Below are 27,770 nucleotides of genomic sequence, written 5' to 3' on the forward strand. Positions count from 1 at the left end.
CTACTGGGGCTAAAGCAGGATGCACAGAGGGAAAACAGAATTGCCATGTGATCTAGCAACTGAAGGAAGGTCTGTGCGAGATTCTTGTACAATCATGGTCATAGCAGCATTATTCAAAATAGCCAAGAGACAGAAGCAACCCAAGTGTCCATCTACAGATGAATGTATAAACAAAATGTGGTAAATACACTCACACTGAAATATGCCACAACAAGCACAACCCTCAAGAACAAAGTGTGATATTCCACACAATGGAATATTATTCTACAATAAGAAGGAATATTGTACTGAAACATACTACACATACAACAGGGATGGATCTTGAAAACTATGTGAGATAAGCCAAATGCAAAAATACAAATGTTGCATAATTCTACTTCTCCGAAATATCTAGTTTAGGCAAATTAGAGGCAGAAAGAACATTAGAGGTTACCAAGAGTTGGGAGTAGGGAGAAAAGAGAAGTTGTTGCTTCCTGGGCAGAGTTTCTGCCTCAGCTAATAATAATTACAACGATGATGGATATGCCACATAAAGTATACTCATGATCACTCAACGGTATACTTAAAAAAATATTAAAAGGGTTAGAGTGATATTAAGAATATTTTACCACAAAGAAACAGCAGAGGAGAAGACTGAGGTGCACAAACATAAACTTAGCTAATACAAGACTATGAAATCAACGGAATCAGAAGGAATTCCTTTAAAATGGAAGATGTAATATATCTACAACAATAAAGTCAGAAAATATTTTTGTGCAGCAAAATAGTGGCGGCAGGACACCACACACACAAATGTTTTTAAAACTAAGTATCAACTTTCCCAGTGATGGCTGCTATTATGATTAAAAGAATGTCTTTGTAGGAAACATTAAGAGTCACAGAGTAGAGCTGGGGTTGTAGCTCAGTGGTAGAGTGCTTGCCTCCCATGCGTTAAGTCCCGGGTTCAATCCTCAGCACCACATAAAAAATAATAAATAAATAAAAATAAAGATATTGTGTCCATCTACAACTAAAAACAATTTTTTTTTTAAGAATCACAGAGTATTGAGAAGGCCACTTCACCACTGATGGGGGGGAGGGGACACAGGAACTCGACTCTTTATCATACTTACAACTTCCCTAACTTTTTTATTTTTTTAAATATTCATTCTTAAGTTTTAGGTGGACACAATATCTTTATTTAACATTTATGTGGTGCTGGAGGATCAAACCCAGTGCCAAGTTGCACTGCCACCTTAAGTCATAACCTTCCTAAAGCCAAGGGTAAAAGGAATCGTCTACCAATTCCTTCTTCTAACTCCCATCTATCTCTTCAGCCTAGCATATACTGTGCAGTTAAAATTAGCCTTCTCAAATTATGACCTTGACATAATTCTCTTTATAAATTCAGTGGCTCCCCATTGCCAATAAGCTTGAGCTCACACTTCATGGCACACAATCTAGGTCGGGGTGCGGCCAACTTACTTCCACGAGCAAAGAACAGTTTTTACTTTAAGTCATAAAAAAAAAAAAAAATGCAATAGATTGTGTGTGGCCTGCACACGTGGATCCTTTACAAAAAAAGCTTGTGGATCCCTAATCTAGCCCAATAATTTTCAGGTCCAAAAACAGCCTGTCAAATCCTTATGGCCCAACTATACCAGCTACTTAAAATTCCAAGACTGAACCTGGCAGTCCTGAACCCTAGATGCAACTTTCTGCTTCACTGTGGCTCCAACTTATCCCTAAGCCTTGAAAGGCCACCTGGCTCTTCCAGCACACCATGCACTGTACACACCTAGATAGGAGGAAACCCTGAGAAACATGGACTTTGGTTTACTTCTCTTCACAGTTCCAGCACCTAGCACAATACCTGGTGCACAACAGTATTCTGTGACTACTGAAAGGATACTTTTTAAAATGATGATTAAATATAAACTGCAGGCCTCTCCATCAAGGGATGAGCCATGCCATCATAGGATGATTGCACAAAATGATGCACGTGTGATGGTGTTACAGTTTAGAGATGAAGTGTCCACCAAAAGCTCACGAGTGAAACAATCCAAGAGGGTTTGGAGGTGAGGTTGACTAGTTACAAAAGCCTTAACCCAATCAGTGAATTACTCCCCTGATAGGGATTAACTGGGTGGTAATTGTAGCAGGTAGGGTGTAGCTGGAGGAGGTAGACCATGGGGTGTTATCTGTGGTGTACATATTTTGTCCTTGTTAAGCAAGCTCTCTCTGCTTCCTAGTGCCATGTCCCCAGCTGCTTTTCCTCTGCCACACACTTTCGCCATGATATTCTGCATCATGTCAAGCCCCAAGGAATAGAGCCAACCATCTTTGGACTGAGACCACTGAAACCATGAGCCCCCAAATAAGCTTTTCTTCCTCTAATGGTTCTTGTCTTGCCTTCTGATCACAGCAACAAAAAAGCTGACTAAAACAGATGATTAATTTTAGTGTCATCTGACCGGATTAAGGAATACCTAGTCACGGGGCATGGTGTTGCACACCTGTTATCCCAGCTACTCCAAAAAGAGGACAAAAGAAAAAGAAAGGGACTTTATGCTCTCTCCTGGAGCTGGATCACCTTCCTCCCTTGCTGTGGGCACCAGAGCTGCAGAATCTTGCCCTTTTGACTCCAAGACTTGCATAACAGCCCCCAAGTCTCCCAAGCCTCTGACCTCAGACTGAGAATTACACCATCAGCTCCCCTGGTCTGGGACAGTGGGACTTGGACTAAGCCACACTGCCAGTCTCCCCCAACAGGTACCCTGCCATGCAAGTTGAATTGGCCTCCATAATCCCATGAGCCACTTCTCTCCTGTGTCTACACACACCTCACTGGCTCTTTTCTAGGGACACTGGCCAATATGCACAGTAGGGCCACAGACAACCTCAGTTTGCTTTTGAAACTGGACAGAACAGCAAAGGCAATGAAAAAGCCTTGAAGCTCAGAGTCAGGAGCATGTGGGAGTTTCTACCCACTGTGAGATTCTGAGGTAGACTGTACCGTGCAGGAAAGCCAGGGAAAGAGAATACTGAGATTTTCTACTGTGGGCTCTAGCTGATATCATTTTAATGTTCTTTGACAGATTCCAGTAAAGATTGTGATATGGTTTAATTTCTTTTGGCTCTAGAATTTGTTTCTTAAAACAATGTTCTATGAAAAAACTGGTATTCAGGATGCCTGGGAACTACCTATGGCACCTGACCCCCACCACCACCCCAAATGGACAACACACCTTGCTGCTGCTGCTTCTGTTGCTGCTCTCTACTGGTCCTCCAAGCTCTCTGTACTCAAAGCCTGGTGTTCTAGAAATGCTGGCTGCCCATCTCCTGTCTCTTCCAATTGTTTTTAAGATCATAAAGGAAGTTCAGGGTTAGTTAGTCACCACCTGCCTCAGTCTCCAGGACTGGCCAGGATGTCCTGAAAGCAATCGAGTCTCTAGAAGGGACCCACAAGTTCACAGGTCCTCCTGGCACTGACACCTCCTGGCACCAAAGTCAGACAAGGAAAATAATATCACCACATAGGTCTTAATGTCACTAGATTCATAACTGCTTTTGTTATATTTGTTGTTTTCTATTTTCTCAATCAATATACACTTTCACACAATTATTACCTTGAGAGAAACAGCCCTTACATATATATATATATATATACACACACACACACACACACACACACACACACAGATATTTATTTATATTTAGTTACAGACGAACACAATACCTTTATTTTATTTGTTTATTTTTCATATGGTGCCAGGGATCAAACCCAGTGACTCACACATGCTAGGCAAGTGCTCTACCACTGAATCACAACCCCCGGCCCCCCTAATATTTTTTTGATATGAGGAAAAAGTTGGTTTGTTTTCTTTTGTTTTTGATACAAGGAATGAAACCCAGAGGCACTTTACTACTGAGGTACATCCCCAGTCCTTTTATTTTGAGACAGGATCTAAGTTGCTGAGGCTATTCTGAACTCACCAGCCCTCAGCTCCTGGCCAAGCAGCAACCTGGTTTATTCTGTTAAGAGGCCCCACAGCATGAGCACCAGCCCACAGGAGGGACGCAGACCAAGGCCCAAGACAGTCCAGGACAGAGCTCCATGCTAGCTGTAGCAGATCCCACAGTTATTATGCCCCTGAATATCCTTCCCCTTCCAGGTCACCACTGCCTCTTTTAAACAACATGGGGAGAAAGTTCTGGTCAGAAATGTTATGCAAGAAGAGAACCATATTCTTTTTCTCAGGTCAGAGGTATAACTTCACCTAAATCCCACCAGCAGTAGAGGGGTGGTGGACTATAAGCGCCGGGAAAACTTGGCCACATTAACAAACAAATTACAAGTGCCCAACAAACATCTGTGGGGGAAAAAGAGTCCCCATACATTCTAGGATATCACTATTCATCATCGTGTGACCTAGAAGGAAGACAGGGCTCTTTGCTGACCACTGTTAACTTACACTGGCAGGGGGAAATAATAAAAAATTGTAAAAGGTGGTACTCATAAAATTGCAGCCACATCTCTAGCAATTAGAAAAATGCAAATCAAAACTAAGATTTCAAGGCACTCCAGTCAGAATAGCAGCTATTAAGAATACAAACAAGGGGCTGGGGATGTGGCTCAAGCGGTAGCGCGCTCGCCTGGCATGCGTGCGGCCCGGGTTCGATCCTCAGCACCACATACAAACAAAGATGTTGTGTCCGCCGAAAAACTAAAAAATAAATAAATATTAAAAAAAAAAAAAAAAGAATACAAACAACAATAAGTGTTGGCGAGAATGTAAGGGAAAGGGCACACTCTTACATTGCTGGTGAGACTGCAAACTGGTGCAGCCAATCTAGAAAGCAGTATGGAGATTCCTTGGAAAACTGGGAATGGAACCACCATTTGACCCAGCTATCCCACTCCTCGGTTTACACCCAAAGGACTTAAAAACAGAACATCAATGTTTATAGCAGCACAATTCACAACAGCTAAATTGTGGATCCAACCTAGATACCCTTCAGTAGATGAATAGATACAGAAAATGTGGTATATATATACACAATGGAATACTACTCAGTATTAAAAGAGAATAAAATCATGGCATCTGCAGATAAATAGATGGAGAATATAATGCTAAGTGAAGTTAGCCAGTCCAAAAAAAAAAAAAAAAACAAATGCCAAATGTCTTCTGATTTAAGGATGCTGATTCATAATGGGGATGGGGCGGGGCGGGGGGGGGAGGGTTAGGGACAGGGAGGAATAGATGAACTTTAGATAGGGCAAAGGAGGGGGTAGAGAAAGTGGGGTGTAAGGGTACTCTACTTTGTGTTCAACCAGAGCCATAAAAACTATGCTCTATTTGTGTAATATGAATTGAATTGCATTCTGCTGTCATATATAATTAATTAGAATACATACAATTTAAAAATTTTTAAAAACTGCAGCCAGTCCCTTCTTTCCTAGGAAATCTCAGTCAAAAAAACTTTGACTTGCTGAACCAACGGCACCACCACGTGGCTAAAAGAGTAAGTGCAGGCTACACACAGAAAATCACAGAGATGGAAGCTAACTTGCAATCAGAAAAGGTCTTATTCCCGCTGGTACTGGATGGTTTTCAAGGTACTGGATGGTTTTCAAAACTACTTTCCACAATGCTGCTCTGTGTAAGGATTGAGACAGCATGGGAAAAAATATACACTTCTGGCAGAATGTCATTCAAAATCTCATGCTGATTTAAAAAAAAAATGAGCATGATAAAGTTTGTAAAACCAAAGGAGCTGGGTATTTGGAAGCTTGTAACACAAAAATTTACTCCTGATCAGAACATTAGCTCTATAGGCAGAGGCATCTCACTTGTTTAGTTTGTTACAGTGCTACCAGTGCTTCCATTCATGACAAAGCAGCAGTTCTCAAACTTTCCAGGCTCAGGGTCATCATATACTTCACAGTACTGAGCACCCCAAAGTTCTGCTTACACAGTTCTGGCTCTGACATTCACTGTCTCAGAATGGCACCATGTTAGTTCTGCCACTTTAAAACTGAGAACAGCTGGGAACAGTGGCGCACACCTGTAATCCCAGCGGTTCAGGAGGCTGAGGCAGGAGGATCAAAGACAGTTCAAAGCCAGCTCCAGCAATCCCTGGCACCCCTGCACCCCCGCCAAGAGGAAAAAAAAAAAAAGAACATTTTTAAACAGCTATCATTTCCTCTAAAAAATAACAAAAAAAAGCCTCTTTACATGTTAAAAATATTTTTATGAAAAGTAACTAGTCTTCAAAACAAAAAACAGGTAAGAGGACTAAGGACATAGATCAGTGGTAAGCACTTGCCAGCACTGCAAACAAACAGGTCAGAGTGGTACTGTTTTACAAATGTCCTGCCTCACAGCTCCTGCATTGGATCTATGGCAGGCTCACACAGGACGTGCAGACTATGAAGAATGCTCTGCATTCATGGCAGACAGGGGTCTGCGCTGGTATGCAGGTGGCTCTAGCCTGCTACAGTGGGTGTTGGTGGAGCGCTACAGAGGAGGATGGGTAGAACCCCCTGCTATTGGGACACAAAGGGGCCCCACAGTCTGCACAGCCACATGTGGGAGGGGTAAGGCCTGGCCTGATAATGCTACGGGGGTAGTGTCCTAATTCGTATGATGTATGTAGCTCTCTGGGGTAGCTTTGTTTTGGAGGGGAATTAAAATTTAAGTTCAGGGTCATCTCCCCCTTTGGTTGTTACTATTTATTGTTTAAAACAATGAGCAATAACCATATGAATTAAATTACAAATAAATGATATTTTCGATTAATTTTTCGTTCTGTAGAACTACTATTAAAAAAAACTTCATTATGTTTCAAACAATATAACAGAATCACCAACAATCCCACAAGTCAGAAATAAATAACTTTTAGTACATTTTTTTCTGCTCCTTCCCTAAACATAATAAGAATTTTTAAATTCTGAGCCCATTTATAAAGTGTAATGGTGCTAACTAAAAAACATACAGAAGAACACTTAATAACTATAGACCAGAGGCCCTCACTGACCCACAATTCCCACACAGCACACTGGCCAGGATCACCATGTTATCCTCAATGACATGCACAGTATGAAACCTGCAGTAGACAGGACAAACCCAGTGGACAGCCCAGGCCAAAAGAGGTCAGGTCAGCAGGAAAGGAGCTGCCAGAACAGGCTACAATGTCCACTATAGCCCAGCACTACCAATACTAAAAAGGCTAGGAAACAGGAAACTGGGAAAGCCCTGCCACACCCCAAAAACATTCTCCCTTTAGAGGAAGCAAAGCTGGGCCTAGACCCTTCTCAAGCCATGGAGGTAAGTACAGGGAAAGGAGGACAGGTGTCAAGAGTAACCAGAGGACTTACCAATTTGGGGGGACTGCTGTGCTGCAAACCAGCCTCCAAGGGCAGGTGATCAGGCAGGCCATCAGGAGAGGCAGGCTTGGATGGGACAGTGGGATGAGGTCAAGGCAGAAACAACTGGAAGGGAAGCAAAGGGTTCTCCTGGGGAAAGGCCACAAGGTGTAGGGAGACAGGCAGGAAGACCATGAAGTTTAGTGGTTGCCAAAGACCCCTGTGGAGGGAAGGGGACATGAGCACATAGGTGAACACAGGAAATGAGGCAGAGGAAGGCTGAGCTATTATATTCACCAACACTGGGCAGAAAGGTCAGCAAGGACCAGGACCAAGCGAGAACATAATGGGGTCAGGGGAAAACAGGGAGGGAAAGCACCAGGAGAGGGGGGCTGAATCTGCCCAGAAGAGCCCTCCAATGGCTTGGCAGGGACATCCTTAACCAGGAGGTTGTACTGGTGTTAGGGCTGGCTCCCAGACTAAGAACTTAAGGCTGAATGGGAAAGGGTGGACACACAAATACACACAAATCTCTGAGTTTGGTGCAAAGAAATGGGTAGAATTAATAGAAAGAATAGAAAGAGTTACAGGGATAGGGGTAGAAAAGAAGCCAGCACCTTAGTATGCTGATGGCAATGCTCCAAAGAGAGCAAAAAAGGTGAAGATGCAGGGCAGGGGAAGAATGTGAGGGACAAAGGACCAGATGAGCAGCCACGGCAGGAGCTGAGGACTTTTATATAAGACAACAACAACAAAACAGATAAACTCAACTTCTATCAAAACTAAAACCTTTCGTGCCTTAAGGAGTACTACACCAAGAGAAGGGTGCAGCAGCCCATGCCTCTAATCTCAGCATTTGGGAGGCTGAGGCAGAAGGGTCGCAAGCTTGAAGCCAGTCTAGACAACTTAGTGAAACCCTATCTCAAAATAAAAAGAGCTGGGGATGTGGCTCAGTGGTTAAGTGTCCTTGGGTTCAATCCCCAGAACCAAAAAAAAAAAGACAAAGATGACGACGAAGAATAAGAAAAAGAAGACATAAGTGTGTACAAATGTTTGTTTATAGCAGAGATATTTATAACAGAAAAAAAAGGGGGATCAACCGAGTGTCCATGACTTGATAAATGGACAGTAATGCAGTCTATCCAAACCAAGCAGTGTTAGTCAGCCATAAAAGGAAGGAGAAAGTGCAACAAACTACAGCATGCACGAAACTTGAACCCTGAAATAGTAAGCTCAGGCTCAGAAAAGCCGCCAGTCATAGAAGACCACAGATGACACTACTGCAACTGCATGAAAGGTCAAGGAAGAAAGAAAGGGGACTTTCCACTCCAGTCTCCTAGGTGTGACCACCCAGCAATCAAAGTCACCAGCACTCCTATTCTGCCTCTGGTTTTCCTTTACCTACCCATATCCCCACTGGACCTGCCTCTTCTCCAAGGCAAGGAAAAAAAATGCACTCTTCAAACAGCTTATAAAACAATTGGAGCTCTCCTTTGCAACACTCTCCCACTTTTCTTAAGAAAAAGAAATAAGTCTGTGAAATGGTGCAGCCCTCTAAGAGGTCCTATGGGCTACTGAGGTAATTCTAAAAGGTGATCTGCCCAGAATGTGGGACTATTTTGGACAAGCTCTTTTCTGGATTCCATAAAACTAATCAAGGGCTGGGGCTGTAGCTCAGTGGTAGAGCGCCTGCCTTGCACATGTGAGGTACTGGGTTCAATCCTCAGCACCACATAAAAATGAATAAATATATTTATTTATTAATAAATAATCAAGCTGCATACACTTTAAATAAGACAAATTCCCACCAGATTTCAGATACTGAAAAGCCCAGACCACTACTGAGCCACACACCTTGTATCTTAAGATACAATGCTTTGACTGCAAATATTTTTAATTTCAAAAAAAAAAAAAAAACCACCAAAACTTTTAGTTCACTTGAAACTTCTTATCCTTGATTATGCTGTATTTTTCCCATAATGCCATAATCCACAGAAGATTCCATAATGCTTTAAACAAAAGATAAAAATCTGCAACACTAAAATTTTCTATCACCCCTCCATCTCTAAAATTATCTAAGCTGGGTGGGGTGGCACACACCTGTAATTCCAGCAGTTCAGGAAGCAGAAGCAGGGGGATAGGGAGACCAAAGCCAGTCAGCAATTTAGCAAGGCCCTAAGCAACTTAGCAAGACTCTATCTCTAAATAAAATATAAAAAGGGCTAGGGATGTGACTCAGTGGTTAAGCGCCCCTGGGTTCAATTCCTGGTACCAAAAAATAAAATTATCCTGAAATGGAAAGCAAATATCTAGCAGAGCTACACCCTGCCTGACCTGCTTCCCCATGTGCCAAGCCTCTACCTGCACCTGGGGCTGCAGTCCTGCACCTGCCAGTAGTGCCCTTCACGCCCAGTTCCCAAAGGGACCCCTGGAAGCACAAGAGGAGGAGGGCCAGAACCAGCCAGGTGCACAGAGTATGACTTCAGCAGGGTCAAAGGACCTAGCTCCTCCAAAATACAATATTCTTGACTCAGAAAATATAACACAAATCCCTTAAGGGTTGAGCTGCTGATATTAACCACCATTAAAATTTATGTCACAAGTACGAAATAAGTTCTGGCATTGGCATGTTTGCACACCTGATTGAACAATTCCTCTCAGAACCACTACAGTGCCATTTTCCAGCGCACAGCATCCCAAAACATCACCACTGCCGAGCGACAGTATTGCCTGGGCTCACCAGTGGCCTCCACCCAGTTCCAGTTTGAGGGCAGGCACAAAGGAGCAGTCCCTATTGTTCCATTTCCCCATTACACTGTGTGCTGCACATTGAGCTGAGTCCCCTCAGATCTGGGAAAGTGGCCTGCCCTCCCCCACCCTTTTGTTCCAAGAATACATTCTAGAACAGGCACACTACAAACCCATCTGTCTAATCCATCATTCACAATAGATAAATGAATGAATGAATGAATAAATAAATAAATAGAACCACAGCCCCACTGAGTCTTTCTGCAAGATGCACCTAGCACTTGTCCACACACTGTTTTGTTTTTCTGTGGAATTGCTTAGAAAATCCAAGTGGACGCTCTGCTACCTTGGGTTTCTGCCTCTCACCACATCCCCCTTTCTCTCACACTGTAAGGAAAATGGAGTCTGCCCATCAACAAGCCAGATGAATACGGAGTAAAAATGGGAGTTCATAATCCACTTGAATCAAATGTATGAAATATGATATGTCAAGAGCTTTGTAATGTTTTGAACAATAATTAAAAAAAAAAAAAGCCAGATGAGATCATTCACAACCTGAATACATGAACTGAATGGGCTCAAGGACACCGTCCCCAAGTCTCTTGTAAGTGGTCAGTGTCATTTCCATACCCAGATGGGTAGATATCCCCTTGGCAGCTTGCCCAGAAGTGAGCCACTGCAAAGTCTGTCCCTCCTTGCACACAGCACAGGCCTCTGGTCCCCAGAGCCCAGGATACCTGGCTCTCACACATCCTGCGTTGTCATCCCTCCCAGTCTCACACCTACCACCACTGAGGCTGCCACAGAGAGGGAGGAGTAAGAGGAAACAAGATGACATTGTCAGTCAGCAAAAAGGTCCAAGTACTCTCTATAAATGTTAAACAAGAGGAAATTCACTAGTTTGTCCTAGCATAAGTGATGAAGTTATGAGCTTCTTCATGCCACAAAGCAAATATGGAACTGGCCTCATTATCTTTCAAAACCTCCCAACTTACTCCCAAGAAAATGCACATCAGGTGGCTAAACATTAAAATAGTAATTCTGTCAGGGAAGAGACAAGAAGGTGACCCCCCAAAAAAACACAGCAAGCACCCCTGCTCTACCAGCCCTGCCCCAGCCTGGGAGGACCTGTGTAAAGGGAGAAACAAACAAAAGAGGCCAGGTGTGATGCCATGCTCCCTGAAGGCATCTCTACCACTTCCTCCCTCCTTTCTTGGAGCAGATGTTTACTGTGGCCAACTGCAGAGAAATCACAGCAGCTTAACTGCAGCTCCCTCTGAAGCTCCATCACACTGGGCATGCTCACCAGAATTGCAGCCATTCCCTGAGATGGAGGCTGCGCCAGGCACCAAGCAGCAAGGACTCCAGAGCCACATGTGGCCAGCCCAGGACCTCAGGCCTCCTAGGATAACCGTTTGAACAACTGGAGTTTTCTCAAAAGAAACCATCTGCTTAGATGTTTTCATCCTAAAAATGGAGAAGGGTCTCTCCACAGAAACTACTAACAAAGCTCACCAAACAAAACAATCACTCCTTTTAGAGTCTCTGACCGTTACCTTTGTTTAAAAAGCACCAATAAAAAAACCCTAGAATGCTTTGGAGACAAGTCTAGGAGAACATAAAATAACCTCCAGCACTGCCTCAGAAACTCACCTTCAAAGTGACTTATCTCCCCAGCCAAGAGCCCACACCAGAGGCACAATGAACATGCCCATGGGCTCCGGTCCAAGCTTAAGAGGCCTGTCCCCAGGAGGAGCTTCAGGAGGCACTGCAGGAAGCAATCTTGACAGTGGCCTCCTCATACTCAGGCTTCTCCCACATATCCCACCAGCTCCAGATCCAAACATTTCCTGAGAGAGGGCCCTAAACAGTAATCCACACCAAGGTAGCTCTTAACCCAAAATAATAAATTGCTGAAGTCCTTAAAATTAAAAAAAAAAAAAAAGAGGCAGCAATATTTTTTAAATAGTGTAACTGGGTTTTGTGCAACTCAATAATAAAGACAACCCAATTTAAAAATAAGCAAAGTGCCCAGCATGCACAAGGTCCTGAATTTGGTCCCCAGCACCTCAAAAAGTAAATAAATAAAAATTAAAATGAACAAAGGAGCTATGCAGACACTTCCCCAAAGAAGATATATATATAGGGCCAATAAGTACATGAAGCTCAACATCATTAGTCATCGGGAAATGCAAATGAAAACCACAATGAGACAACACTTCACAACCAATAGGATGGCAAAAACAAAAAGTTGAACATTGACAAGCACCAGCAAGAATGTGAAAAAAACACATAAATTGCAGGTGCAAATGCGAGAGATATAACTGTGGAGACAGAGCAACAATCCTTAGATTACTTCCCTCTTACTGAGGCCACTGTGAACTGATGTGCAGTTATAAGGAATCAGAGGTCCTGTACACACTTTGTTCAGTGTGTGAGTCTCCTAGGTTTGCCTTAACAAACTACTGTAAGCTAGGCATCAATTATCTTTGTCTTTTCACCATTCTGGAGGCCAGGGTCTGAAATCAAGCTTTGGCAGGGCCATGTTCCCTCTGAAGCACCTAGGGAAGAATACTACCTTGCCTCTTCCAGCTGCGAAGGGCTGTGGTAATCTCTGGCCTTCTTTAGTTCATAGATACCTTGCTCCAATCTCTGCCTCCACTGTCTTGTGTATGGGTCCTCTCCTTAAAACTTCATCTCAAGCTCCTTAATTAAAGATTCTCTGTCCCCAGAAGGTCACATTCTGGGGTTCCAGGTGAACTTAAATCTGAGAGGACACCGTTCAACCTACCAACATCCAGCTTCACCAATGGTAACATTTTTCAACAAACCTATAGAAGAACAGCATAACCAGGACCAGCCTGGCTTTTCAAGGAGAGGATGGTCACAGTGGTGCCCCGAGTCTGTTTCTGTAGTTATAATGGAAGACCAAGACTGGCGATTAGAAAGAACGCAGGTTGGGGCTGGGTTGGGGCTCAGTGGTAGAGCACTTACCTAGAATGTCTGAGGCACTGGGTTCAATCCTCAGCACCACATACAAATAAAAATAAATAAAACAAAGTTATTGTGTCCAACTACAACTTAAAAAAAATTAAAAAAGAAAAAAGAAAAAGAACACAGGTTTATTATAGCTCATGGTTCTAGAGGCTGGAAAGTCCAAGAGCATGCTGCCAGAACCTGCATGGCTTCAGGTGAGGGCCTTATGCTGCTTCAACTCATGGCAGAAAATGGAAGGGCAAGCAGGAAAAGGCATTAATCTACTCCTGAAGCTCCACCCCACAACCCAAACATGTCCCCACCAAGGCAGCCTCCCTGTTGAATTTAGGAATCAAGGTTCCAATGCATAAACTTTGGGAGAACACACTTAAGCCTTAACAGGTAGGTGTAGCATGGTAGCAGAAAAACTAGCAAGACCAGTTCAGGGGTAACTATAATCTGAGCAAGACACAGTGGTGGCTTGGACCCAGCAGTGAAGCCATTGTAGGGGACAGCGATCAGAGAAATGCGGCAGGTTCTGAGAGTAGAACACAGGGGGTTTTTGGTTAGACTAAATGAATGTGAAACATGAGGAAAAAACAGAGGACTAAGAATGATTCCTTAATGGCATTTTTACAGAGAAAAAGATAGTTTTTATACTAACTTAGGCAAACAAGTATCTTTATGACACCCAAGAAGAAGAGTCTTTCCATGGTTAAAATCTTTGTTTCAAGAGCAAGAATGTTACAGCATTCCTTACAAAGCTTTGCATACCTTACTAAACCTGTTTCAAAATATTATATTTTTTGTTGTTGCTATGTAATGAGGTTACTATTCTGTATCCAGGAAAGCTACTGATTTTTTTTTTTTTGGGGGGGGGGGGTTGCTGAGGAATAAACCTAGGGATGATTTATCACTGAGCTACATCCCCATCCTTTTTTTTTTAGAATTTTGAGACAGGGTCTCACTAAGTTGTTTAAGGCCTTGCTAAATTGCTGAGGTTGGCCTCAAATTTGCAATCCTCCTGCCTCAGGCTCCCAAATCACTGGGATTATAGGCCTGCATCACACTGGGCTAAGGCTACTGATTTTCATGTATCAGTACTTTGAATGATTTCATTGTCTGAATTTTAGCACTCAATCTCAGGTTTTCCAGTTCACTGCAAGTATTACTCATTTTTTAACTCTTTTGCCTCCAGTAAGTCTCTCGTCCAGCTGCATTGCTCAACTTCACTAATAAAATATTAAATATCAGCCAGGCATGGAGGTGCCTGTAATCCCAGCAGCTCAGGAGGTTGAGACAGGAGGATCATGAGTTCAAAGCCAGCCTCAGCAAAAGCAAAGCTCTAAGAAACTCAATGAGACCCTGTCTCTAAATAAAATACAAAATAGGGCTGAGGATGTGGCTCAGTGGTTGAGTGCCCGAGTTCAATCCCCAGTACCCCCCCCAAAAAAAATTCTAGCATTAATATTAAAAAAGTAAAAATACGAGTAATTTTTTTTAATTTTTATCTATTTATTGTGGTGCTGAGGAACAAACACAGGACCTCATGCATGCTAGGCAAAAACTCTACCACTGATTCCCCAGCCCAAGAGTAATTCTGACAAATTTTATTTGACAGAATATATCCAAACATTAGTTAAAATCATTAGTACCAAAAAATGCAAAACATTTCATAAGTCTCTGAAACCCAGTGTACATTTGACATAGCATATCTCAGTTCCATGTGGCCACACTTCAAGAGTCCAAAGCCACCTTTTTTTGGAGATCACAGCCTCCTCTCCACCCAGGTCTACACATGGGCAACTGCCCACCTTTACCCAAGATTCCACTTGGAATCCTGAGGGGAAAAAAAGACACCTGTGATCTCTGTGCAGGAAAAGAAAACTCCAACAAGCCTTCCTCAGCCACCCCAAGAGGCTGAGTATGTACTGCTTACTGTTCCTTTAACACTGGCTTACCTCTTCTAATGGCAATTACCAAAGGGTGCTTGTATTTCTCAGACCTAGAACACAAACCAGCACCTTCACAAATACCAGGCAGGCACCAGGCCTGGACTGCTCACCTATTTTCCAAGCCCACACCCAGCATTTAAGCATCTGTTTCAGAAATGAACAAATGAACGTACCCATGAATGAATTAACAGTTCCTGTCTATACTGAGAAGCAAGCATTCCTGAGCTACTAAAAAGTAAATAAATAAAACCACACACCGATCCTGGCCTCTTTCCCTTCCACAGTAAGTTATAAAATATTTACTCATTGCACAAAATGTGCCAGGCAGTATTCAATATGTTGGGAAACTAATAAAGCTAAAGCCCTACTTTAGAAAAGTTTGCAGTCCAGCCACTGAGACACCAACACACACACAAAAAAAAATTAAAACAAAAATAAGTACATGACAAAGGACAACGTTCCTCTGAAACAGTTAAGTGTATGTCAATCAGCAGGCTGCAGCCCACCTCCCACTTCTGTACAGCCTAAAAGCTAATCGTGATTTAAATACATAATTCATATAAGTATGAATTTCTCAAAAGTTACAAGAAACTGAAGTTCAAGCCTCCATACAAAGCTTTACTGGCAAAGAGCCTCACCCACTTGTTTATGTACTGTCCACAGACAAGTCCGTAATGCAAGAGAGCTGAGAAGCTGCACCCAGAATGCCTATGGGACGTCCAGCCCCCCAGGTACAGTCAGATGGAGGTGCAGTTCAATGGTAAAGTGCTTGCCTAATGTGCACATTTTGTGCAAAAGAAAAAAAAAAAAAAGGAAGGGAATAGAATAAAAAGATATCCACCAAGAACTCTTATACTCACCAACTATCTTCATAAAGGAAAAATTAAAACATGGTGGTACACGCCTATAATCCCAGCAAGGGGTGGGGGGTGGTACTAAGACAGGAGGATCAGCCAGCCTCAGCAATTTAATGAGGCCCTAAGCAACTTGGTGAGACCCTGTCTCTAAATAAAATACAGAATAGGGCTGGGGATGTGGCTCAGTGGTCAAATGCATCTGAGTTCAATCCCCAGTACCCAAAAAAATTTAATTCTTAGATTTAAAAAAAAAAACCAATCAGGGTTCATCACTGAAAAACTTGTCCTAGAAAAAATATTAAGCATACTGCAAGCTAATGAAGAGACACTGAACAGTTATTCAAACCCATTTGAAGAAGAAAGTAATGGAGGAAGAAAGGAACAAAATAGACCACATGCTCCCAGACCAACACTGGAATTTGGCAATACCTATCAGTGTAAACACATTTTTAAAGCAGAAATATAGAAAATTGTGTCACAGAGCAGCATTAACACATGAATACTTCCAGTAATTTTAATAACAGGGAATACTAAACTCTGAACCCCAATGAAGCAAACTGTTTTACTTCTAAAAAACTTTTATTCTTCTGATCTATATTACAAAAACAAAAACAACTGGGAGAAAGGGTGTTGAGGTTCAACCTCAGGACCTCATACAAGTTATGAAAGAGCTCTACACCCAAGAAAGTCCAATATATTTTTCACTTCAGTCAAAAATCTGTGGAGTGTGGCTGGGGTGTAGCTTAATGGTAAAGCATTTGCCTAACATGCAGGAAGTCCTGGTTTGATTTCAAGCATCACAAAAAATAAATAAATAGCCAGGTGGCACACACTTATAATCCCAGCTGGAAGCTAAGGCAAAAGGATCACAAGTTCAAGTTCAGCCTAAGGAACTTGGCAAAACCCTGTCTCAAAATAAAAATTAAGAAAAAAAGGGGGCTGGGTTTGTGGCTCAGTGGTAGAGTGCTCGCCTAGCATGCAAGAGGCACTGGGTTCGAACATCAGCACCACATAAAGTACAATAAAGATATTGGGTCCACCTAAAACTAAAAAAAATAAATACTAAAAAAAAAAAAAAAAAAAAAAACCTGTCTGCCAGTACGGTGGCACATGCCTGTAATCCCAGTGGCTCAGAAGCCTGAGGCAGGAGAATCACATTTTGTGCAAAAGAAAAAAAAAAAAAGGAGGGGAATAGAATAAAAAGATATCCACCAAGAACTCTTACACGTGATCAAAGCCGGCCTCAGTTGCCCTAAGCAACTCAGTGAGACCCTGGTCCTAAATAAAATATTTTAAAAAGAGAAAAAAAGGGGGTGGGAGGGAAAGGGGGGGAGGGGATTAGCAAGGATAGTGGAATGTGATGGTCATCATTATACAAAATACATGTATGAAGACTTGAATTTGGTGCCAACATACCTCATATACAGAGATATGAAAAATTGTGGTATATATGTGTATTAAGAATTGTAATGCGGGGCTGAGGCTGTGGCTCAGAGGTAGAGCACTCGTCTAGCACATGCAAGGCCTGGGTTCAATCCTCAGCACCACACAAAAATCAATAAAATAAAGACATTGTGTCTAGCTACAACTAAAAAATAAATATTAAAGAAAAAAGAATTGTAATGCAATAAAAAAGAATAATGTATAATGGCATAAATTGGCATGAACATACTTTATATACAGAGATACGAAATATTGTGCTCTATTTGTGTAATAAGGATTGTAATGCATTCCACTGTTGTCGTGTAATAAATAAATAAATAAATAAATAGAAAACTATGAAGCAAAGCTTTAAAAAAAGGGAAAAAAAAAGAAAAGAAAAGACTGGGTGGATTTGGGGATGCATCTCAGTGGCAGAGCTCGTGATTAGCATGTGTGAAGTCCTTGGTTCCATCCCTAGCACAGCTAAATATTTTTTGATAACTTAAAAATTATTATTATCATTAGTTTTGCTTTTTGGCATATAAAGTCTAAAATATTTATTATCCTATCTTTGCAGAATGTGCACTGCACCATTCCAAAACATCCCCCAAGTCTTAGTGAATTATCACCACCCACCCAACTGTTGGAGAAAATCCCCCTCCAACTGGGGCTCAGTCCCAGAAGTAGTCTTACACCCTCCTCACCTGCCACATTAGACTAGTCACCACCTCCCAAAGACCGCACCTGCCTCCTCCAAACAGTCCCTCTGCAATCCCTCCTTCACACAAAGAATGATCCTTGTGATACACAAACCTCATTAAGTAACTCCTGGCCTGAAACCTTCTCACCACCTTAGAACCAGGACAAGAATCCTGAGCAAGTGCAATCCACCCCATCAGCCCACTCAGGCAGGCAGTTCATTGTCCCACAGACATTATCCTAGAAAGGCGATAAAAGAAACTTCACAAAACACTTAAGTGGTCTCAAAATGTGGATACCTTGTAAGCATTCAACCACTCACAGTCTGTTGTTGTCTCACCTGAGAGACCAAAGGTAGAGTCTGGGATGGGCCCTGCACATATTTTCAGCCCATGGGGAGACTCAGGCTCTGTCTTGATACACTCATCTCTTCATTTTCAAGGTGAATAAGAGCTCACTCCCACCTACATCTCTTAAGTCCTCTGATTTCTGCCCACCATTCTCCCAATGTAGAAGGCTATCCCTTCCACATTGGACCCAAGGCAGACCCATCAAACCTCTAGGGAAAACAGTAGCATCTACCACATACAGGTGATGCTAAAACCAAATCAGATAATGCAATAAGCCTCACTAGTCACTAAGGACCTCCACTTGACCAAATTCAAGGGTTAGTTCTTGATTTTCTTTTTTTTTAAAGATTATATATATATATAAAGAGAGAGAGAGAGAGTTTTTTTTTTTTAGAGAGGGAGAGAGAGAGAGAGGGAGAGAGAGAGAGAATTTTTTTAGTATTTATTCTTTATAGATTTCGGCGGACACAACATCTTTGTTTGTATGTGGTGCTGAGGATCGAACCTGGGCCGCACGCATGCCAGGCGAGCGCGCTACCGCTTGAGCCACATCCACAGCCCTAGTTCTTGATTTTCATCTCACACTTCTAGCAACTATCAAAAGAGCTTATTACTCTGTCTTCACAAAACACTTCAAGTCTTATTCAAGTTCTCCTGCTGTTTCAGTCTACTTTGCTGGCTTCTCCTTGTCCTTCATTGTGTGATCTCAGGGTCCCAGAACTCTCCACAGCCCTCTTCTGCACATGAACTCCGTGGACCACCTTCCTATAATACATTTACACTTAACAGTCCAATAGGCACCTCCATCCTCTCCCCCAAAATTTGCTGCTCCAATGGACTTCCCTTCTCAATAAACAGAAACATCCTCTCACGTGGTCAAGACTCCTCAGGTCAGGATGAACCTAACTGCTGTGTTCAACTATAAAGCTCTAAAAATAAAAACCCTCAGTCTTGCTGCCATGGTTTAAATATCTGTCCCTCCAAAACTTAAGTAGAAATTTAACTGCCATTGTAATAGTATTAAGCAGTGGGACCTATTTGGAGATGAGCAAGCCATGAGGGCAGAGCCTCATACCCTTATGGGATTAATGCCATTTAAAAAGGGCAAGTTCAGCCCCCTCTTGCTCCCCTTCATGGTCCCCCTTTTACCTCTTACCTTTCACCACAGGATGACACAGCAAAAAAGCCTTCATCAGTTGCCTGCACCTTGATCTTGGACTTCTTCCAGTCCCCAGAATATGAGTCAATAAATTTCTGTTCTTTTTTAAAAAATATTTTCTTTTTGAGTTGTAGGTGGACACAACACCTTTATTTTATTTTTATGTGGTGCTGAGGATTGAACCCAGTGGCTCATGCATGCCAGGCAAGCGCTCTACCACGGAACCACAGCCCCAGCCTTCTGTTCATTTTAAGTGACCCAGTTTCAGATATTCTAACACAGGAGCTGTTAACAAACCAAGACACTCACTACTCCTCTCTGCTCTTCCTTCAAATATACATCTAGTATAAAGAGTGGAAATAAGCCAGGCACAGTGGCACACACACCGCTCAGGAGGCTGAGGCAGGAGGATCACAAGTTCAAAGCCAACCTCATCAATGGTGAGGTGCTAAGCAACTCAGTGAGACCCTATCTCTAAATAAAATACAAAACAGAGCTAAGGATGTGGCTCAGTAGTTGAGTGTCCCTGAGTTCAATCCCCAGTAGAATAAAAAAAAAAAAAAAAGAGTGGAAACAGGGCTGGAGTTATGGCTCAGTGGTACAGCACATGCCTGGCATGTATGAGGCCCTGGGTTCGATCCTCAGCACCACATATAAATAAATAAATAAAATAAAAGATCCATTGACAGGGGTGGGGGTGTAGCTCAGTGGAACAGTGTTTGCCTGGCATGTGTGAGACACATATAAATAACTAAAATAAAGGTCCATCAACAACTAAAAAATATTTAAAACAAAAAAGATCCATTGACAACTAAAAATATATTTTTAAAAAATCATGGAAACACAGTAGTGTCAAAAAGCTAGCAAGAACACTGAAAATTCAAGAAATCCAAAAGCAAAATTCTCCAACATGCCAGGAACAGTCAGCTGGAGGTACAGTTCCTACTGTATATTTCCAACCAGTCAAAATAATTAATCATTGTTCAAAACTTACACATCACTATAGATAATCTGGGGCTTTCATAATATACTTATAAATAAACCTTGATGAATTAAAAAATATATATACTCAGAATCTGACCAATTCTTGAACCTTCACTGTTACCAACCTTGTCCAAACTCCCTTCATCTCTCATCAGGACTCCATCAACATCTCCTGAAGGGCCTCCCATGCCCACCCCTACCCCACACAGAAAGCCAGAGCAGGTCACTCCTCCACCCAAAAGCCCCCTAGCAGCTACTCAGCAGTTCAGGGTTAGGACCAGACCTCACAGGGTCTATACCTCACCACCTCACCCCTCCGTATCACACCCTGCTACATAGCATCCTGGCCTCCTCCAAGAAACAACAGGGCTCTTGGCAGGTGACTCCACCTCTGTGGTCTGTCTCACCTATAAGGCAGGGTAACAGTTGCCAATTGGAAGGACTGTTTAACAATTAAGTAAAAGCAGATAATGTGCTCAGAGTTCAGCCCTCAGAAAGTACTCCTGAACCACAGCAAGGCCTCTGCAACACCTCAAAGTGTCAAGCTATGGGCTGTGATTGTAGCTCAATGACAGAGCACCTGCCTAGCAACATGTAAGGCACTGGATTTGATTCTCAGCACTGCATATAAATAAAAAAGTTAAAAAGAGGTCCATTAACACCTAAAAAAACTTTTTAAATTTCTTTTTAATTTTTTTAGTTGTAAATAGACACAATACTTTTATTTTACTTATTTTTATGTGGTGCTGAGGATCGAACCCAGTGCATCACATGTACAACGCAGGCACTCTACCACTGAGCTACAACCCCAGCCTTTTTAATTTTTTTTTAAAGTGTAAAGCTATTACTCAAAGTCTTCCCCACAGCATGTCTTGCAAAAAAGTATTAACCCTGAACATCACATAAAAGCAAAGAAAATAAAGCAAAACACAAAAGTGATATTCCAGAGAGGAACACAGAGTGATATAACCTACAAGAAGGGCAATTTACCAATTCTTTCCATAACTCCACAATAGTCTAAACATGTTCCAGAATAGCCACTTCTTATGTTTTGATCTTGATCTTAAAATCCATGTCAAAGGGGCTGGGGTCATGGCTCGGTGGTAGAGTTCTTGCCTAGCATGCATGAGGCACTGGGTTTGATCCTCAGCACCACATAAAAATAAAGGTATTATGTCCACCTAAAAACTAAAAAGTAAATACTAAAAAATCAATGCCAAAGCTGGGGACAAGTGGCATACACCTGTAATCCCAGCAACTCAGGATGCTGAGGGAAGATCACAAGGTCAAGGCCAACATCAGCAACTTAGTTAGACTGTCTCCAAATAAATAAATAAATAAATAAATAAAGGGCTAGAGATGCAGCTCACTGGTAAAGTGCCCCTAGGTTAAATCCTCAGTATCAAAAAAAAAAAAAAAAAAAAAAATACTTACCAAAAAGTTTGCCTCAATTGTGCCATACAAATCAGTGTGCACTGACTAGTTGCTCACACATTAAATCAAGTCAGCATAAGGCAATTCTTCTTAAAATAAAGCCCTTACAATCCATTAAATGAAATCTTTGTCATATAAAAATAGATTGACAAATTGTCACAGAATATATTCACAAACTACAGATACAATATGCTGACTTTTTTTTTTTTTAATACAAATTTCATCACGAGAAACAAGGAAAGGTGGATGAATTCAGTTAACACCCGGCAGGCCTACATCCTGTCCTTTCTCCTCTGCTCACTGGTGGGCAAAGTGGGCCCTGCCTTCCTTCAGACAGTAGGAAAGAGCAGGCAAGCTCTTTCCTCCTCCCATGCCCTTTTATGTCCCCCCAGCACTCAAAAACAGAGACATCGGGAGCTATACGCTCCACCTCAATTCCTGGGAAAGTGGATCCTCCACCCCTTTCCACAGAGGCCCTCAAGGATGGACCTCAAAGGCCAGAGTTTTTTGCTCAACAATGGTCATGTAGTCGTTGGGGTCCTGCTCAAATGGATAGTGTTATTCCACCCATAGCAGTGAGGCACTGTATAAACAGGTGGTGTCAAAATGACCCAACCAATCTTGGCCCCAGAGATTTGAACTGGGGAGAAGGCTGCCCCAAATCTCAATCCAATGTACTTAATGACTGACAATGCCAAAAGAAAGAACTAGATGCCTTGAGGAAAGAAGCTGATCTTGAACCTGGGAGGTCAATCAGAGCACAGACGGCAGCATAAACAAAACAAGGTGGCATGACAGTGACAGGGTGGGCCTTTAACTACAACAGAGAACTCACAGCCCTGCCCAGGGATCCCTCACCATTACTGCTATCCTTATTCCCCACAAGTAGACAATGAATGCCAAGCAGGAGAGAGTATAATAACCTCTCCAAAAGACACGTGTCCATCACCAGACCAGCTTTCCTAGACAAGAACCATGCTGCCTTCTTATGAGGGCCTCAGCAGAACCTTCCTTTCACTTCTGCCACAGAAAAGGTAGGGGGCAGAGCTCAGAGCTTAGTTTGTATTACTTGATTACTTGATTTACAAATCAAGTAATACAAACTAAGTGACCTTAAACAAGAGAAAATGAAGACATGAAGCATGAGGAAGGGAGACCTCCTTGTAGGCCACATTAGGAATGAGGCACTGTTTTGCATGATGACCAGACAAGACAAACAAATGGAGATAGGAACTACAGAAGGGGATAAGAACATGTGCTCGGGGTTTAAGCTCCTTGTTAACGACCTCAAACTTCCTCATGAAACTGGGCAAGACAAGGCCCAGAAAACCAACTTGCAGCACCAAAAACTAAACAAAACCGATTCACACAGGAGTGCATGCTCATCTCCCCTCTCCATCCTTGGTTGGCAATTAAGACAGCTTATGGACAGAAGTCTAACTCTAACCACTTCCCTGGCTCTTTTTAAAGAGATTTACTTTTTTGCTTTGTGACCTGAAAGATACTACAGGTAACCTCACTAAAAAACAGCAAGACAGTCTGGAGATATGGCTCAGTGGCAGATCTCTCACCCAGCATGTGTGAGGCCCTGGATTCCATCCCCAGAACCAAAAATAACAACAAAAATGGCAAGATACACTTCTCCTCCTGCTCTTTTGTGAAATGGAGAAATTGGAATAGTAACCCCACCTGACAAAGAATAAGAAACTCCATACAAATCACTCGGTATAGTGCTTGACTCATAGTAAGCACTGAAAAAACCATCAAATGTTTGTTATTACACACCTGTGTCCCAACCAGAGCCCTTCTAAGCAGGTGCCAGTACAACCCTGTCAACAGACAGAACCTCAGAGAGCCTTGCTCAATCATAAATGCCTGGCCTACTGGCTGAAGCCACTCACAGCGGCCACACAAGCAGAAGCTGGCCCACCACACTTCCACTGAGCCCACCATTCAACCTGTAGTATCTTTCAGGTCACAAAGCAAAAAAATAAGATCTCTTTTAAAATACCACTACAAGGCAGGTTCGGTGGTGCACACCTCTAATCCCAGTGGCTCAGGAGGCTGAGGCAGGAGGATTTTAAGTTCAAAGCCAGCTTCAGCAAAGGCAAGGCACCAAGCAACTCAGTGAGTGAGACCTTGTCTCTAAATAAAATTCAAAATAGGGCCGGGGATGTGGCTCAGTGGTCAAGTGCCCCTGAGTCCAATCCCCAGTACCCAAAAAAATAAATAAATAAAATAAAATACCACTACAAGCCAAGTGCAATGGCGCACACCTGTAATCCCATCGGCCTGGGAAGCTGAGACACTACGCAACTCAGTGAGACCCTGCTTCTAAATAAAATACAAAATAAAGGGTTGAGGACACATGTGAGGCACTGGGTTCGATTCTCAGCACCGCATAAAAATAAATGAATATAATAAAGATACATCAACAACTTTAAAAAAAATACAAAATATACTGAGCCCAGTGGTCGAGTGCCCCTGAGTTCAATCCCCAGTACCAAAAACAGAAAAACAGAACACAGGCAAACTGCAAGAATGAGGAAGCATCCTTGAGATTGAACCCAGGGACACTTTACCACTCAGCCTCATTGAACAGTTTGGAATCTCATGGGAGTGGGGACACAGACCAAAAGTATAAAAGCCATCTTAGGAATGAGTTGGTAAGTAATTGTCAAACTGCACAGCACAGCGAAAGCCCTCCTGGTCTTTCTCAGGCTAGCATTTGGAGGACACTCCATGTCAGGTGCTGTCCACTTAGCACCAAGCACCATTCTTCCACCACCCTTCCTTCTAGGACTTGCACTTCACAGCAACAGCTTCTCTTTACAGACAATACTCCAGCTAGCAAATGAAGACATGTCTCAACCCTAAAACGTGAGGGCTCTGAGTAGTACCAACAGCTAGTTTACCCTGCCAAACTGCATCTGATGAAGCCTCCAGAGTGGAAACAAATGGGAACCACAAGAGTGAGCCAAATACTCCACTTTAAATTTCTCTAGCCATATACACATACACACACACACACACACACACACACACACATTTTTTTTCTTTTTTGGTACTAGGGATTTGAACTTGACCACTGAGCCACACTCCCAGCCCTATTTTGTTTTTATTTAGAGACAGGCTCTCACTGAGTTGCTTAATGCCTCACCATTGCTGAGGCTGGCTTTGAACTTGAAATCATCCTGCCTCGGCCTCCCAAGCTGCTGGAATTAGAGATATGTGCCACTGCACCCAACTCTGTAGTAGTCATATTTTAAAAGTGATTAATTACTTTTTCTAATGTTTAACCCAATGTCTAAAACTTAATATTTCAGCATGAAGTCAACAATTTTTGAAGGATTCTTGGGATACTTTACTTCCTGTTTTATACCAAGTCCTTGAAACCCCATATGTTTAGCTCTCACAGCATACGTAAATTCACAATGACCTCACTTAAGTGCTCCAGACTACAGGTGGTCCCTATTTAAAACTGAAATACGAAATCTGAATACTGACTAGATATTTATTGACTAAGAAATATTTAAATTAGCTCCAATATTCACAGAGGAAAATATTTTGGATGAGGTGGGAAGTGACAGAGGCATAGATGAAATGAGACTGGCCATGAGGAATAACCGCTGACCCTGGGGATATAAGTAACAATATTCATTATACTACCATATCTTAAGTAAATGTGTGAAAGTTCCATAACAAAAGCCTAAAATATCTATATGTGTCTTTGCTTATATATTCATGAATATCCTGAAGGATGCACAGTAATACTGGTGAATTGCCAAGAGAAGAACTAAGGCCAGGCACAGTGGCGCACACCTGTAATCCTAGGGGCTCGCAAGGCTGAGGCTGGAGGATTGAGAATTCAAAGCCAGCCTCAGCAAAAGTGAGGCACTAAACAACTCAGTAAGACCCTGTCTCTAAATAAAATACAAAATAGGGCTGGGGATGTAGCTCAGTGGTTGAGTGCCCCTGAGTTCAATCCCCAGTACAAAAAAAAAAAAAAAAAAAGAACTAAATGGCTAGGGGACAGGATGGACATATTTCACTCTATGCTTACTGAATTCTGATCATGTTAACTGTCTTACTACTCAAAAATAAGTAAATTTGAAAACCTGTATTCTCTGGTCCCCTGTACCTCTGGCCTAAGTCTACGCACTACCTCCACTTCCATTCTCCACACAGAAGCCAGGTCATCTTTTTAAAATATGACCCCTAGGCTGGGGATGCAGCTCAGTTGGTTGAGCCTTGCCTCAAATGTGCAAGGCTCTGGGTTCAACAACGGGGGGACACCCCCAATTCCCTGCCTCAGAGCCTTCAGTGACTATGAAACATCCCAACTTGCTACCTTGGTTACAAGGCCCTGTGTACACTTACCTAGCCTCTCCAGCTTCATCATATGCCACTTGCCCCTTCTGACCTAGAAATTCCACTGTATACTACCAAAAGACAACCTCACCCAGGTCAAAATCAGAGAAACTGGGACACCCATATGACCAACACAATTAGCTACTGAAAATACTAAAGACATGAACCCATGAAGATGATACATGAAAGAGAAAAGTACAAATGGCATATAATATTGATTATAGCCAATTTTGAATGTGAACATGCACACTCATGAGGATAAGGGAAAAAAAAAAATGACTAATACTTGGCATTCTGAGGTTTCTAGGTTTCAGTTTTCCGAATCCACTAAAATGCCTCATTTTTAAAAATATACCTACTGTATACCTTGCCATTCCAATTCATATCTTCCCTCCTTTAAGATCCAAACTTAGTTCTCTCTCTAATGAGGATTCCAAATACATCACAGCAGCCTTCCCTTGGTTATGTTAACTGATTCCATATCATTTCATGCTCAGGAATATTTGCTCTATTATACTACTAAATTCTTGAAATCATGAACCAATCTAAAAAAATTTGCATATTCTCTTACAAACATCTAGAACACCAATTCATAAACAGGTGCTCAATAAATGCTTTCTAACCTCTTGGAAACAGCGTTTTCTTTTTCATTTTTTTTTCTTTTTTTTTGTGTGTGGTGCTGGGGATTGAACCCAGGGCCTTGTGCATGCAAGGCAAGCACTCTACCAACTGAGCTATATCCCCAGAAACAGAGTTTTAAAAATACTGTGGTTAGTGCTCACCAACCTATCAGAAGTGAATAAGAGAGCTGTAGCATAGCTCAGTGGTGTAGAGTCACTTACCTAGCACACACAAGGCCCTGGGCTCCATCCCTAGCACTACACAAATACAACAAAATTAATCAAAAAGTTTAAAAAAAAAAAAAAAGCAGTCCAAAAACTTTTTCCAAAATAGAATATAAATTGACAGTAATGTTATTGGGAAAGTGACCTCTTATGTAGAAAGACAGCACTTCAAAGGGAAAACCACTGCCAAAGTGTTAAAGAAATCACTCCAGCTTGTTTTCTTAAATCCAAAACCTTCACAGATTTATTTAAAATATGACATATTAAAAATCAGATAAAAACTAAAAAGAGCTGAGGATGTAGCTCCATGGTAGAGCTATATTTTTTTTCTTTAAAAATAAAATAAAAACAGAAAGGTCGGCTCAGTTCTGGAATTGGTGCTTTCTACATAAATGCCTTTGGCCAAATTAACTAGGCTCTCACAACCACTCCCTAAAAAGTCAATTTGGTGAGCAATCCAAGCTGAGGTCAAATTGTACTTGCTTTAATGTAAAGGTACCTGTTGGACATGGTGGATTCGATGAAATGATAAAGAACATCAAGTTTCTGAAGAGAGGTGGACAAAATATGTTCCTTACAAGCTAAATAATTTTAAAAGACAAACCTGATAGGAGGCAGAAGC

The 27,770-nt window shown here is 42.0% G+C and overlaps 1 protein-coding gene across 6 annotated transcripts in view; it reads right to left on the reverse strand.

Moving 5' to 3' along the window:
- The window catches only part of Ehmt1 (euchromatic histone lysine methyltransferase 1), a 151,723-nt gene that overhangs the window by 118,016 nt on the left and 5,937 nt on the right, over window positions 1–27,770 (reverse strand). The window contains exon 2 of one of the 6 annotated variants that reach the window (XM_046465680.2): window positions 7,361–7,568. The exons of the other annotated variants lie outside the window; for them this stretch is intronic. The gene's annotated coding sequence lies outside the window, so the exon portion shown is untranslated. The remainder of the gene's footprint in view (window positions 1–7,360; window positions 7,569–27,770) is intronic. 6 annotated transcript variants of the gene reach the window in all.

The sequence above is a fragment of the Marmota monax genome, unplaced genomic scaffold (genome assembly GCF_021218885.2).
Source record: "Marmota monax isolate L192 unplaced genomic scaffold, Marmota_monax_Labrador192_F-V1.1 WCK01_AAM20220418_F8-fsc00167, whole genome shotgun sequence".
NCBI classification, from domain to species: Eukaryota; Metazoa; Chordata; class Mammalia; order Rodentia; family Sciuridae; genus Marmota; species Marmota monax.